The sequence below is a fragment of the Sorex fumeus genome, unplaced genomic scaffold (genome assembly GCF_029834395.1).
Source record: "Sorex fumeus unplaced genomic scaffold, SorFum_2.1 ptg000037l, whole genome shotgun sequence".
NCBI lineage: Eukaryota > Metazoa > Chordata > Mammalia > Eulipotyphla > Soricidae > Sorex > Sorex fumeus.
Window position 1 is genome coordinate 64,676,981 of NW_026606094.1, and position 6,829 is coordinate 64,683,809.

At 40.5% G+C, this 6,829-nt stretch overlaps 1 non-coding gene across 1 annotated transcript; it reads right to left on the reverse strand.

Moving 5' to 3' along the window:
• Nucleotides 1-5,009: 5,009 nt before the first annotated feature.
• LOC130027888 (small nucleolar RNA SNORA51) lies at nt 5,010-5,142 on the reverse strand. Its single transcript, XR_008793099.1, has one exon. It is a non-coding gene; the product is annotated as a small nucleolar RNA SNORA51 (small nucleolar RNA).
• Nucleotides 5,143-6,829: the final 1,687 nt, after the last annotated feature.

Sequence of the window (6,829 nt, forward strand, 5' to 3'; positions counted from 1 at the left end):
TCATTTTTCTTTGGACTGAATTTATAATCCTATGCAGCAGAGAGGGAGCTCACCCCTAAAAAGTTCATGACTATTACTGACATAGTTCACTGGACCGTACACTGGAGATGTTCTGAAATGAACTGTGGGAAGTCCCCACTCAAGAGAATTTTTCCTCAATATGGAGCCTCAAATGACACTTCATTTGAAGTAATTGTGATTTGAGGAGTTTACAAGGAACTGAAATATTCTCATGAATTTTGTTATTAAACTTAAGCATTTCTCCCCACCTCCCCACCCAATAAATCTAAACAGAAACTGTGCCAAATAACTACAGTAGCCAGGAGAACAAAGCAATCTTCTGCAAGAGATTGAAAATAACGATGCCCATCTCAAGAGAATTTTTATATCATGAAACTTCCTTGCAATACCAACTTTTGAAAGAAACTTTATATTTTGTGTGCCTGAGATATTTCCTATTATACTTATCAGGTAAAGACAAGGAGAATAGAAACATAGAATCAATGATTTGACTTATCTGAATATATCAACCAAAAATAGAAAAAAGAAAGATGGACATGATAGGATAAGAGAAAATATCTGGAGAAAATCCAGGGCATAGACTGAGAAGATTCATCAAAAAGGATTTATTTACCCATTAGTCTTAGCCTGAGAAAATGCTTAGTCAGTGTCTGGCAAAAGAAACAAGAGATTTTGCGGGGGAAGCGGTAGGTATGGGAGTACAGCATCAGGGAACCATTAATTGCCTTCCCTACTGATTTAAACCACTTTCATTAGTCAGTCTTTATTACTAGGAAGATAATCAGGAGGATATTATAAATGATTTTTCTTGAAAACATAAATGATACTTCCCAGAAGTTTCCATCATGTGTTCCAGTGTTATCACTATGACTATCTGCCACAATCACAAGCAATTCCTTCAAACATGTCTAGGTGAACTATTTAAATCAACACCTCTTAGTTCTCAATTCTGAGTTTTCATCCATCCACCTAATACATTTTTGCTCTCAGCCCTCCTCTTGATCAAGAAAAATCAGAGCTCATCTCTAGGCACTAGTTTTTATAAGTGTTACTTCCTTTTCCTGCCCCTTCATGACAGCACTTAGCTGAGAATCATTATCTCTTTTATGAGAGCAATTCTCTTTGACTGAATAATGAGCATGCTAATTCAGTATCTATTATATGCCAAAAATGTTGCCCGAAATTTTGAGCTGGATACTCTGTTTGCAGAGCTGGGTTGAAGCGAGGTGTTGTATGCACCGTAAGAGATTTACTGTCATCTATTTCATGCCAACAGCACCCTATTCCCAAAATTTGACAACTAAACATAATCTCTAAATGCTGTTAAATATCCCTGGAGAGCAAGACTGTCCAGTGTTGGGAACTACTGGACAAAGAAATTAAGAGAGAAGTGTAAGAGAGTCCCTTTACTTGAGGAGTTTAGAATCTTCTGGAGACAGAATGTCAGATACAGAAGTACCTTAGCAATAGCCTTAACCAATTCTTCTTTTTCTTTTTTAGTAAATCAATGGAGGAGCAAAGGCAATATGAAACTTAACTTGGTTGTTCAATTGCAACATCCCAGAAAAACAAGGTAGAATATATTCAAGTTTATACTGTATTTTTGTAGACTACCAATGTCATTGACCCAAAGAAGGTACAGAATAATGTTGCTCATCAGTGTCATAAGACTGAACCCTCAAAGGATGAGTTTCTGAAGGGTGACATAGTTAGGGTAAAACTGGATTATTTGGCAAGATCACATATAACCATGGCATGAGTGAAGGCTTAAAGATAACAGTGGCGGGGGGGGGGGGGGCTAGAGCAATAGCACAGTGGGTAGGGTATTTCCCTTGTACATGGCCAACCCAGGTTCAATTCCCAGCATCCCATATGGTCCCCCGAGCACCACTAGGAGTAATTTCTGAGTGAAGAAGTGAAGAGCCAGGAGTAACCCCTGTGCATCGCCGGGTGTGACCCAGAAAGCAAAAATAAATTAAAAAAAGAAAGAAAGAAAGAAAGAAAGAAAGAAAGAAAGAAAGAAAGAAAGAAAGAAAGAAAGGTGATAGTGGGCTTGGGACAGTGAAGGATTGTGGCAGAGATTAATTTAGAACGGCAAAATACATCAGAGCTTGAATGAGCCCACATTTTGGAGGTATCTTAATTCCCAGATTAAGGACCAGCTCTTAATAAATCCTCTTCAACTAATTAAACTTTTTCAAAGAAGTCTCCCCTTCCAGAAACAAAAGAAGCAAATGAACAAAAAAACCCACAATGATTTATGAACTATTCTTGGGTAAGGCAGAAAAATGAAGACACAAAATGGGACTTGAGATCTGGGCTCTAGTTTCAGCCTTCCACTGACCTCTGCATAACCTGGACAAGCCCCTTTTTTTCCCTGGGTCTCAGTTCCTACATCAGTAAAACAAGGGGGTATAGCTGGATGATCCCCAAGGTCCTTTCCAATTCTCACATTGTATGATTCAAGGAACACTCACCTCTCAAAATCCCCCAATCAGATTTGACGGACTGACTCTCATCAAAGCTGCTGGCCAAAGTCTGCCACTTGCCATTTCACATCTCAGCTGATTTCTGAGGTTCCCGTGGGGTGGCGCTGGTGCTGCCATGGAAGTTAAGGGCAGCAGTGAGGTGCCTGGCAATATAGTTCATTTCATTGGTTCTTTTAAATCTCCGGAAGAAGTAGCCAGTCAAAAACAGATCATGTAAATGGCTGGAGTAGAAAATAATTAAGACACAGGAGTCCCCAGGCTGGAGCAATAGTGCAGCGAGCTGGGTGCTTGCATAGCGTGTGGCTGACCTTCTCGGTTCAATCCCCAGTGTCCCACGTGGTCCCCTAAGCCCTGCTAGAAGTGATTCCTGACTGCAGAGCCAAGAGTGACCCCTGAGAATCACAGAGTGTGACCCCAAAGCAGCAAAAAGAAAGACACAAGAGTCCTTAGCATGGTGACTTTAGCATCCCTATTGATGGCAGCTCCTTTTAAACCCCTCACCTGTGAGGAGAAGATGGCAAAAAAGAAAATCAGCAGTTGTACTGATGCAGTGCACGAGGCTGGAGAAGTAAACAAAGCCAAGGGCCAAACTGCAGTTGGGGGTGAGTAAGTATGTGTCTGGAGAGGCAGGCCTCCGAGCCCCGGCACAGACAACAAGGCAATAGACCAAGAGCATGGCGGTGGACTTTGAGATCCAGCAAGAAACCAGTGTAGACTAAGAATGTAGACAAAGGAGCCGGTGAAAAACCAGTGTGAGGCCTAAACATAGAATAGTGAAGATCCAAAACTACTTATTTTTCTCTGGGATGGTCACACCCATCAGTGCTCAGGGATTATTCTTGGCTCTATTCTCAGGGATCACTTCTAACCATGATCAGGGGATATGCAGTGCTGAGGATCAAACCTGGGCCAGCCATATGCAAGGCAAATGCCTTACTCACTATTCTATCTCTCTGGCCCCCCAAACTACCTTCTTAATGTGTTCAATAACTTCAGAAACATCTGGGGTTGGGAGTTGGGGGCTGGAGCTATAGTACAGCAGGTAGGGCGTTTGCCTTGGACGTGGCTGAGTGTGGTTCAATTCCCAGAATCACATATGGTCCCCTGAGCATTGCATTTGGTCCCTCGAGCACCATCAGGAGTAATTCTTAAGTGCAGAGCCAGGAGTAACCCCTGAGCATTGCCAGGTATGACCATCCGCCCCCCACCCCACCCCCCCGCCAAAAAAAAATCTGGATTTTTGTATGCAGATCTTTTACACATCATTCAAGGATTCACATACTTGGGAGTTAAACAACTCAGACAATAAAGGTTTAATTTCTGACCCAGCAATATATCACAGCCATATGTGAACTGCCTTACTTAACTGATTTCAAGAAACTCAAATGTTTCTGATTAGTTGCACTGTTTTTTTGTTACAGATGAAAGCCTACCATTTCTGACCTAAGTTGCTAAACACAGGACTGCATAGTTAACTGGGTTCTGAAAAAACATAATGTACAACAGCTGAAAAACAAGAATAGGGTACAAATTATCTAATACGACATTGTCATATCATACTTCATTAAAGTCAGTAAATAAGGTTAGGAAACTACTTTAGCACATGAAAAGATAATACAAAACAAATTAAGAGTTTCTGTTCAGTGACTGGGCAAGATTAAATGACAGTTAAAAAATTAGGGAAAGAGATGTCTAAAACCAATGAGGGTGTAAGAAGTATAAGTTCAAAGGAACTTCCCAAAAGAGCTAGAGCACATATTTTACACATGAGAAGTCCAGGTTTGATCCCTGTGGTCCCTGAGCACTTCCAGGAGCAACACACAATTATGGAGTTGGGAGTAACTCCAGAGCATAGCCAGTATGGCACCCAAAACAAACAAAAATACAGAAGTAGAGTATATGTGGAATTTCTGAGGGTCTTTAAGAAGAAGAAAGCAGTACCAATAGGAAAACCGGCAAAAGCTATTAATAGACAATTTCCAAAAAACGGAATCCACGAAGCTAACAACAAGTGCCATGGGATATTTAATATCAGTGGTAATCAGGGAAATAGACAATTAAAGGAATGAGGAAACATCACTTTTAATACCTATTTGACTACTTAAATTAAAGCTGGATAATACCAACTGTTGTCAGAAATATGGGAACTGGTGGTAGAAGCTAATGCTAATGCAACTGGTATGAAGATAAATCTGAAATATGATTAGTCAAGGAATAGTCATAATTACTACCTCTCCAGGGTAAACACATATACTAGCTCATTAATGCTGTCTTAGCAATGTAGCAGATACTCAATGGATTAAAATAACACACATCTTTTCTCTCACAGTTTTGGAGACTGGAAGTCTAAAATAAAAATGTCTGCAGGGATTTGCTCCCTCCAAAGTTTCTAGGGACGAAGGTTTTTCTTTTTAAGAATCTGATAGCACTAAATTCTCATTGGCTGCACTATTTCAGTCCTCATTTCTTTTCTTCCCCCCCACCCCACCCCACACCCACCCCAGCCTCACCATTAACAATAAAGACCAAGCAAAAGGCTTAGGCCGGGGTGTGTATGGGGTGGGATTACTGTGTTTCCTCTTTCTACACAGTAGATGCAAAGCGCGAAGCCTGTGGTAAGCACTTGGAAGCCACCAGACTATTTCGTCTTCACTTCAAAAACTTCTCTTATTGTTTTCTTTCCTTCTGTCTCCTCTAAACATGCCAATCACTGGATTTAAAGTTCAATGAATATTATCAGAACAACAATGCTGATATTTATAAGTATTCTATTTCCAAATATAGCTATATTGACAGATTCCAAATATATAAAATTTGGAGAAAATATACAATCCTTTACAGTCACCCTTCTGATCCTCCCAAATGTATGACCTTCCCACGTGCAAAATATATCCAACCAATCACACACTCTAAGTTTAACTCAGTCAACCAAGTTCAACATATCATCTATTCCAAAAGTTTCATCTAGAATCTAAATCAGGTATGAGTGAGACTTAAGTCCACCTGGCAAAAAATCTTAGCATCTGTGGACTTAGTGTCTAAAAACTAAACTATCTGCTTCCAGACACAATGATGGAACAATTATAAGATAGACATTTCCCTTCCAAAGAATAAAGAGGTGACTGGTGCCAAGAGTTAAAAGAATAAACTTCATTATATTTCAAGTTCTGAGATTAACCTCTGTGTCTCCATACACACTCTGTGCCCATGGCATCTTACTCTGATTCTATACTAGTAGTGCCAACTTCTGAGCCCATGGGAGCCCTATACTTTGGGTCTATAGTGACACCTCTTTCTTCCATTTATTGAGGCATAGCAAATGTTTATAACTGAGTAGTTCTATCAGCCAATTTCCTGCCTGCAGATAGTGAAAATCCAGTAGATTTCTCTCGTTTCATCCCATCTCTGTCCTTTCCAGTTCAAGCTGGTAGTATTTTTATAAAAGTCTCTGGTGCACCACCTATATATGTTACAGTAATATGTGATTAAACAAAAGGGTCCTTCAGAGATAGTTACTATACAACTGAACTTTAGCATCCTTTGTAATATGGATAGATCAAGAATCTCCCCAAAGTGCTGGTTCCATTTCAGTATCACTGTAGCACTGTCCTCCCATTGTTCATCGATTTGCTGGGGAGGGCACCTGTAACATCTCACAACAAATTTCGAGATTTGTTGTTACTGTTTCTAACATATTGAATGTGTCACGGGTAGCTTGCCAGGCTTTGCTATGAGGGTGTTTACTTGCACGATGCCGACCCGGGTCGATTCCTCCATCCCTCTCTGAGAGCCTGGCAAGCTACCATTTCAGTATCTCCTTGTTTAATTATCTTTCCTCTTCTATTGCACTATAAGCAAGCGGAAACCAGGAAACACCTTTAGTCTCCTGCACTAAATATACAAACTCACAGGGATGGACAGCTAGTAGAGCAGCCCCTTGCATGGGTCCAACTGGGTTCATTTCCTTGGAACTGGCTACATATGATCCCCTGAGCACTGCCAGAAACAATTCCTGAGTGCAGCCAGGAGTAACCCCTGAGCATCACCGGGTATGACCCAACCCCTTCTCTCTCTCTCTCTCTCTCTCTCTCTCTCTCTCTCTCTCTCTCTCTATATATATATATATATATATATATATATAGACACATATAAAGGTAAAAAGGTAAAGGCCCTCCCGTTGATCGTCGATTTGCTCGTGCGGGCCCAGTAACGTCTCCATTGGAGACTTTGTTGTTACTGTGTCTGGCATATCGAATACTCTTGATAGCTTGCTGGGCTCATATAGATAGATAAATATACATATTATATATAAAATATAT